Here is a 9,640-nt window from a genome sequence, read left to right as displayed (position 1 = left end):
TATGGATTAGATGTGTCAGTGTCAAAAGTGACGTTTTGTTTGAAGAAAAATCGGGCAATATTGTTGCATTTTGTTGGGCCTGTGGACAGGTTTCAGCAGGCGTTATACCATGACGATAAATCTCTCCAAGAGGACTCTGCGTGTTGGATCTGGATCTCCACGCAAGCATATCAAAAGACCGGGATGTACAGGCCCGTGAAATCCAAGAAGACACTAGGTATATATGATATTCTTAACATAATAAGTAACCATAAGTATTTAATATGTTCATTTATATATGATTCCTGATCAAAACCCAATCTTTTAAAGTTATATTACAGCGAAGCCCAGCTTACAAATGTTGGTTTAAAACCATGTCCCCGTTAAAACTTTCCTCATGAATAATTTACGAAATTTCGCCAGAGATATGGTCTTGCCGCAAAAGATAAGAATTAAATTACGCGAAATTAATTTTTATTATAACATCTAAGTAAAATATAAGAGAGGTCATTTGAATAATTACATATTAAATAACTTTTATACAATTTAGCTGATTTTGCGTTTGGCTTAGATACTTCTACGTAAAGATTTTTTAATAAGCTAACAGAAACTTTAGAAATGTAGGTATGTACTTGGGTACTAGTTAGGTACAGTCACCTGCAATAATATGTTACCCTTCGAAGTCCGCAAAAATATGTGACACGCTCTTATGGCTCTACAAATAAGATAGTGTCAGATATTTTTGCGGCCTTCGGTGTAAAATATTATTGCAGGTGACTGTACTTATTTAGAATAAACCCAACATCACAGCGTGCGCGTCAGCTCTGAACTTTTCTGTGCTAAAAACGCAGAGGTTTGTGCAGCGCTATGCACCGGGTGCGGGAACGCGATGAACAAGTTGGGCGCTTCTACGACTCCTCAGAATTCTTTATTCCTATGAGTCCTAAGACTGGTCTGATTCAAATCTCTATGAAGTACGTTAACCGGAAGAAATAAACTCCTACCTTCAAGGTTGACATCGCTTTTGTACATGAAGTCGCCATCAGATATATCGGAGCGGCCAAGGTGATCACAATATCTGAACGCGCACTCTAATGCCTTGACAATATAGGCGTGTTCAGATATCTGTGAACACCTTGGCTGCTCCGATATATCTGATGGCGACTGTACATATTTACCTATGTGTTTATTTCGTATTATATTTGAAAAGCTTATGTACCTACATCAGACACTTTATGAATAGAAATAATTTATTTGGTGTAAAACATAAAATATTACCTATAATATTATTTCATTCTAATATATTCTAACACCAAATTTCACCAAAATGGATCCCACTCAGCATATACCGAAGACTAAGATACTTAGCCATGGCGCTGGTTTTCAAGGCAACCAGGGAAAAAACAATAAAAATAAAATAGAACAAAACCAAGCTAACATGTGGTAGAAAGTGAGTTTACTCTAATATTAATAGACAAACTGATTTAAATAATAATATTGACAGTCGGCGTTAGTTCTTGTTGTGTTTCAATATATATGTAGGTACATATATCACCCGGACCCGAGTATGTCCTTAAACTACGTCCAAGACCACCGGTGAACGGGCAGCAGCGTCCCTCAAATTCGGTGTACTCGACTGCGATCGCCAACCCGCCTGCCAAGCGTGGCGATTATGGCATTCACCCCCCATAACAAGGGGAAGGCCTATGTTCAGCAGTGGACGTCTTATGGCCGAGATGATGATGATGATGATGACATATATCAAAAAGTTTGTTAAGTATATGGGTAAGTAGATGAAAATAATGATTTGACTCGAAATCTTTGGAAGTGGGGGTTGAAGTGGACAGACCGGCTTCCCGTAATTTTCTCAAGTACCCTTTCCTATTGAGTGATGGCACTTATGCTTGAATTTATAATATTACTGCTGCTCTAGCCCGGCGCTAAGTGATGCGGAATAACGATTTATTGTTGAGTGCAGCCCTTTTTAACTGCCCGTTATCATAAGGTACTTACTGTCCTAAGCACTCGACACTTGACCTCTCGTAAGTTTTGTAAAATTAACAGTATCTGGATCTTTTTCAGCTTGGCTTATACTTATTTAGTTCTCTTTTTAACATATAATTATTGAAATTAATGCTAGCTATTTAATTTAGTAAATATCACAATAAAATAGAAAAATAATAAAGAAGAAAATAATTACGTAGGTATGTTATTATTATAATACTTAGTATTTTTATTACGAGAAAATAATCAACACGGGGAAAACCAGGAATTTTCATGCTATTCAGAAATCGCTGTATATTTTTTCAACAACATTTTTCATCTTTCATTTACTACTTCCAGCACCTCTAGCACAACTGGCCGCGACAGGCGTGAGAAGTGACAGATCGGCGCGACTTGGCGGCTTGTCGCGTGTTGGCAGCACAACTCACGCGCGAGAGCCGCGACAAACTCGCGATCAGGTGTCACTGTCAGAAAATGACAACGATCGCGACTTTGAACTAAAATCCGTAGCACAACTGCCTATTTTGAGACAAAATATTCTCTCGTCTTTATGTCAATCCGCGAGTCGAAGTCTACGCGACTTTATAACGCGACTCGCTCTCGCGGGTGGTTTGCTTGTACTTTTTTAACTAAACTCTTGATAATTATAACTTAAAAACAAGTTTCATATATTATGTAATAATATAATTTGTATAATTACTTATTGCCCTAAGGAATACGGAAGTATGGAACAATCACTAAATGCGTTTTACGCACTCTTATGTTGATTATGCACGGTGATACCTACAAGTACCACAACACACCCATCATGTTTACAACTTTAATTTCAAGCAGCTAGTTTGTAGGTACTCAATTAAGTAATTAGGTACATATGTAGGATTTTTAAATTTCAATTCAGGTTCGTAAGTTTGTAAAAGTAATCCTAAGACTTCCTTACACAAAACTTTCATCAACCTAACAACGGAGCCCGCTTGCTTGTACATAAATGAAGCCGATGAGGTGGGTAGGTACAAATGTTCAAAACAAACTATCCAACTTATTAAGTAAGCCATAGTCTTAGTAGTAATATTTAGGATCACGGTTACATGTCTAATTTCAACAATCTCTTACTATTTAGGTACCGTTTGGAACCTTCCTCGGCTTCAACAAAACATACCTATGTACATGTGGCCTGTGCCCGCTGCATCGTACTGTAACAGAATGATGTAATACGTGGCTATAACAGGATCATGTCCGGCTCAAAATCATGCTTTGTATGAAATATTATCAGTCATCACCCACTAAACCATTCCGTCCCCTGACAACACCATACCGTGACGTGACTGGACCGAGCCGACCAACAATATTTTGAAGGAGTTATTACGCTCATGTCATAGTCTGCGTAGGTAGCATAGGTACGGTTATCATAATATATGGTCTACCATATTGAAACTCCTCTAGATCAAACCCGTGTTCTAGATGTTTCACTTCATGTTTGACAGGGCCTGATACGATCATGCTATGATAAGTTGCTGTCAGCATTAGGTATGAAGTGGGCCTTGGGGAGCTAATTAATCATGGCTTCTAGGAGTTCTAGGTACTTACCTACCTACTTTATTTTTGTTTCTTTTCAGGTAAAAATACAGGAGAGAAAAAAAACAATATTTAAATTAATAGTATATTGCTTTGCCTTATATATTCTTGCAATATTCGACTTCTTATTATTAAACCTAATATATATTAACATCTAGAACCACTATAGAGAAATTGTAAGAATCTTCTTTATTACCCTTGAAAAGTATTTTCTCTCTTCCTTTTTCTTCGACATGCGGCGTAGGACAATTAAATATCACCCTGGAAAGAAAATTGGTTTATAAACAAGACAATAAAATATGGTCATGACTTCATCGAGGACTATGAAATAAGCTTCTCATATCAATTTGTCACATCATAAACAGTTAGGTACACAGTACACACACATGCCATCCATTATTGGCACAAGAAAAACTATATGAAACTTATTTGAGAGTTACTGTGGCAGCTTAGATAGGTACGCCATAACCATTAGGGTTATTATTAATAGTTCACTTCGTCGGTGGTGTTCTTAAAGCTAAAGCGGTTCTCACATCTTAGTTAATTTAGAAAAGCGGACAGCTCCGCGTTTGAAACCTACAAGCTTGCCTAGTGTGTTTCTTTTCCTGAATCTCCACTTCGGGTCCCGTTGGCACGTTCCTGTTAATAATATTTTCCTTTGGGTGCTGGGATATCAATCGTGTCTAGGATAATGCTGAACTTATTCTGAAAAAGAAAAACACTATTTACAACAGGAATATGAGAACAAACCCAATAATAGCAATTCCATTATTATAGTTACTTACAAAAATATTTTATTTAAAAGGTTTATTAAACAGAAATTTTTAAACAATATATATTTTAAGGAATATTATCAATATTAATTATATAAGGCTCTATTACTTACATTTTTTCATATTTTTTCCCATAATTAAATGCTGACAAAATTTGAAAGTTCTTTGACTTTGACAGGAAAAACTTAACCATCGACAAAAAACTAGATTTTTTACCACCAAAGAACGAATGATTTAGCGCATCCCTGGTTTCCGATTCAGTGTTGCCACTTGCAAATATCGATTTGTTTAGACTTTGATTTCGCCGGGTAACACTGACGAGTCGCGCCGCGACTTTGAGTTCTCTACGCGGCTGTTGCAGTCGCGGGTACAAGTTATGCTACGGAAATCGACAGATTTGACAGCCGCGGGAATGGCGACTCGAGTCGCGGTCTAAGTCGCGGATGCAAGATGTGCTAGAGGTGCTGTATTGGTATTATTGTTCTTACATAGGTACCTACCTATCTTTTGAGCTCGACGTAAACATTCGCCGTTTTCTTTGTTTAAAATAACATTAATTATCCGGTTGAGTCTACGCGTGGGCTTTTGTAGGCCCGCGCTTTTTCGACAATTCGAATAAAAACCGTTTTTAATTGTCTTATTGCTGGAATCAGAGCTACATTGTCTAATACAAAGGTGTACTAATGAGAGAGCACGGGGTACGGCAGGAATGTTGATTAGCTACTTAAAATACTTGTCGCAGAATTGGACGGAGTTGCGGGCACCGACTCGGTGCTTCGTTAATATGTATTGTTTATTTGGATTTAGCTCATTTATTCATTGTACTTATGTTGATGTAATTGTTTCTTGTGCTTAACCTTTTCTATTTTTTTAAATCGTGCGTTCAAAGTGACGGAAGGTTAAAGTGGTGAACACCGGCCACCGGCATATAACGTTTTTACTATTAGAAGTATTAGAACAAATTAAATTATTTTCAGAAAATATTTTAATTTGTTTTTATTACAAGTAGAAACACTACTATATAAATTATTAATTGAAATAAATGTCATATACTAAGAAAACGTGACCAAGGCCTCCAGTGCCCCAGGGTGGAATCGAACCAACGTCCTCTGCTATCGCGGCAGGTGTCACCGGGCCACAGCGGCATAGGTCGAATTTTTCCAAGTACTATATGCACTTTTTACTGAAGGCTTATGGCGCCCCCCGGCCATCCCTAAGATAAAACAGTATGGTTCGACCTTCTAAATGGATCATCTTTTAATGAAATAATTTTATGTGTACAAACGCTATAGTTAGAAGTGATGAAAGAGCTTGTAGACGTTCTTAGTAGGGACTTAAATATTTATGTTTAAGGAAACAAGATGGCATAGTAAGTTTTCGTGAATTCGTAACAAATGAATAATCTCAACTTAGTCATAGGTATGTAGTCTGGAACATGAAAGGCATATTTTTCATTAGCTTTTTCCCTGTTCCCTGAATTTTGTTGCATGGGAAATTTAATTGTTCATTACTGACTTTCATCCGTCCATCAATTGTGGTTGGTGCAACTGGCCCCTAGTGTCCCACAGCTAGTCAAATGTCTACCCTCATTTTCTCTCCTCAAACAATCCATAACCGACTTCCAAATCTCAAAAGGAGGTTATCAATTCAGTTGTATGCATGGGTACCAGGACACCAGGGAGTAACGGGAAACGAGAAAGCAGACGAGCTGGCGAGGATAGGGGCGGAGACGGAATACATAGGTCCGGAACCGGCTCTGCCTATGTCAGCTGATGTCACGAAGGGAGTCATAGAGAAGGTAAAAGAGATGGAAGCACAGAGAGAATGGGAAGAAGAGACTGGACAGACAGTCGAAGATGATGATCAAAGGTATAGACCACAGGAGAACCAGGTATCTTTTGGAACTAGGTAAGAGCAGTCTGAGACTACTGACAGGTATCATTACAGGTCACAATACTCTCAACAGACACCTTAAGATAATGGAAATTAGTAGAGACGCCTCCTGTCCACATTGTGGTAAGGAGGAGACCAGCTTACACTTACTAGCAGAATGTACTATGTACGCGGCACCGCGATATAATACATTCGGTAGAGACACACTAGAAGAAAACGAACTAAAGGACGTCGAACTCAAAGATGTCCTTCTGTTCTGCAGGAAAACAAGAAGATTTGAGGAGAATAGTGTGGGAATGCCGCCGGGACAGTAACCTGCAGCTCCAACTCCAGGGAACCGGGCTGAATGAACGCGACAAGCGATCGACAGCCCGCCTGCTTCCGGCCGGGCGTCCCTACACTACATCTACATCTACAGTTGTATGTTTTTTTAATGTTTGTTACTCCATATCTCGGTCATTAAAGGACCGATTTTGAAAATTATCAGGCAATCAATAAAGCCGTAAAATCCCGTAAGTATGGGGGCGCGTGGCTCTGCCAAAATTGCTGATGACCGCGAGCAGCGGTGTGGTGTTGTGCCAAAAACCAATTTGCTGCACTAATAACAACACTGCCTATTTATAGGGAGCGTAAAGCCAGGAAATTAGAACGAAACAATAGATATGTCGTCGCCTGAAACTTGAGATGGAAGATATGGCCATTGCGCGAGTTTTTAAACTATGTAGGTACTGTGAAAATTTACTTCTAAAATGTTGACGTTCGTAGATCTTTGATCATTCTCAAACAATTGAAACCTCTAATATTGATTGATTCCACGAAAATACCGTATACCATTTTATGCTGTTTATGACCATAAAAGGGCCCACTGATTAACAGTCCGCCGGACGGTATCGGCCTGTCAGTTAGAGCAATAGTTTGACAGTTCCAAACAACTGACAGGCCGATACCGTCCGGCGGACTGTTAATCAGTGGGCCCCGTTAAAGAAACAAAGTTTTTTGAGGAATACTAAAAATGAATCCTAAATACTTTGCGGTACCTAATGAGTTTTATAAGGTTTCCCTTTTACAGGCAAAATTTTCAATCAACACTAATTAAATCGTTTTCCGAACGACCTGAACAAAAACTTTCCCCGCTCTCAAAAACAGCGATAGAAATACACCTGGACTTTTGAACGCATATAAAAGTTTTCCAATTTACAGGGGCTGATTGGAAAATTTTTGCCGGCTAGGGTGTTAATCGGACCTCGACTTTCCTGATTTTTGGAGTGTCTACTGAAATAAACATTTACTTGAGAACCGTTTTAGTTTCCTATTGCAACAGAAGCACTGTTAAATGGGGTGAGTAGGTGCCGTTGTACGCGTTCTACATATAGGTACTTATGTATATCGCTACAAAACAGCTTGGACAAATATTTCTTTTAAATTTATCTTTAAATAATGTTTAATTAAAAAATTACCTACATATATTAGCTATATCGTTTTGTCAAAGTTATCAGAATTAAAATTAAAACCCATCTACTGATCTTGTTTCAAAGTAAAAAAACTTTTCTCATGAATATTTCTGAGTTATGAGACCGAAGCGGAAGATAATAAAATTCGGTTTGATTTAATTTTTACTGCAGCCCGCAATGAACAAAAGGGGCTTAATTGTGCATAATAATTAGGTTTATCTGAAGTACAGTCACTAGCAATACCTTTCCCAATGAAACGCGCAATATTTATTTGTTTTAAGTACAACGGAGAAACATTGTTGTAAGCAACAAGACCCTTGCTTGGTTGGGTTAAGGTTAAAGACTCTTGAGGTAATATTGATACCCGAGCAAAAGAAGTGTTCTTGGTGTTGTAATGTCTTCAAGGCACGCACGAAAACGAACGAAACGCTCGAGTGAAACCCAAACATTTTCACATCACCAACGCGAGGAAACTAGTATTTAGTAGTAGTCATTACAAATCAAATCTAAAGTAATGGTAACATGCCATTTCTAACCACAGCTGCACTATCGGTGCTGAACGCGTCGCTGTCATTGTCAATTTTCATAGTAAAATGAACAGTAATGCAGCTGTCGTTGGAAATGGACTGTCACCTTAACTGTAATAAATATTTATTACTTATTCAAAATCATTACTTAAAGTCAACTCTATTAGTCAATATGAGGAAACAAATCATAAGTTGTATAAAATTAAATTACTTTGCTACTCATGTGGATAAAATTCATCAGTTTTTGAAGAATAACGGACGCTTGTACGACGCTGTGGTGAAGATAGGTACTAAAAATACGATTGTTACAAATATTTAAATCCGTAGCCTATACTTGCATCTATTTATTCACAAAATAAAATGTCGTAATTAACAGATTTTTTAATTATAATTGTGTCAATTTATAACTAATACGACTACAAAGAATAGTTCACTATCGTATGTACATCCTCGGGTCTCAAAGTAATATGTAAACCAAATTGTATCAAAATCGGTTTAGCGCCATAAGCTTGAGAGGTAACAGACATACGTACATTATATGAAAATCAAAACGGTAACAAGTTGTTTTAATCAGAATTGGGCTCAATGTCTTTGTAATTGAATGCTGAAATAACATTTGTACGCTCCTTCAGTAATTACTCGCGTAATTTAATAACTGTGTTTATCTGCAATTAGGACAATACTAAATGTTTACCAATTTGAGACTATTACGTAAGTATATAAATAATTTATAATTATTCGTTGGTTTTCGTTTAGGTACATTAAGTTAAACGAAAATTGACCTTATTTTAAGAGGATTTTTTTTTATATTATAGGACATTTTTGCACAAATTGACTAAGCCCCACGGTAAGCTCCAGCAGGCTTGTGTTGTGGGTACTCAGACAACGATATTATATAATATATAAATACTTAAATACATAGAAAACAACCGTGACTCAGGAACAAATATCTGTATCATAATACAAATAAATGCCCTTACCAGGATTCAAACCCGGGACCATCGGCTTCATAGGCAGGGTCACTACCCACTAGGCCAGACCGGTCGTCAATTGGATGGCCGCTTCTCCATACAAAGGTAGTCTTCATTTTCCTCTCTGGATATTGGCCTTACCATTTCTTTATATCGACCATACCATTTAATGAAAAAGAAAATTTGCGAAATCGGGTACAAGTAACCTTTAAAAGACAGAAAATAGAAAGGAAAGATTTTTAAAAAGGGACGTCTAGCAGAGACGGTTTTGTAAAAGAGCATTTTACGAGTCATAATATGTGTGCCAGCCTCATGATATTTGTAATATTTTTTTACTTTAAATTTTTATACAATTTTAACATGCATACCATTATTGAAAACCTCTAGGGTTTATGTAATAGTTGGCGAGATCGCGCGATCCAATCCGCGTTTGCTTAATACTATTATTACATTTATTACATGCTTAGTTG

At 37.5% G+C, this 9,640-nt stretch overlaps 1 long non-coding RNA gene across 1 annotated transcript; it reads right to left on the bottom strand.

Moving 5' to 3' along the window:
- Window positions 1-3,624: 3,624 nt before the first annotated feature.
- On the bottom strand, window positions 3,625-4,784 carry LOC134667043 (uncharacterized). The gene is made up of 2 exons (XR_010098587.1): window positions 4,136-4,784; window positions 3,625-3,816 (listed from the first exon to the last, which is right to left on the bottom strand). It is a non-coding gene; the product is annotated as an uncharacterized LOC134667043 (long non-coding RNA).
- Window positions 4,785-9,640: the final 4,856 nt, after the last annotated feature.

The sequence above is a fragment of the Cydia fagiglandana genome, chromosome 8, assembly GCF_963556715.1.
Source record: "Cydia fagiglandana chromosome 8, ilCydFagi1.1, whole genome shotgun sequence".
In the NCBI taxonomy this organism is placed as follows: Eukaryota; Metazoa; Arthropoda; class Insecta; order Lepidoptera; family Tortricidae; genus Cydia; species Cydia fagiglandana.
The sequence above is the reverse complement of the archived record's forward strand: the minus strand, read 5'-3'. Positions and strand labels throughout refer to the sequence as shown.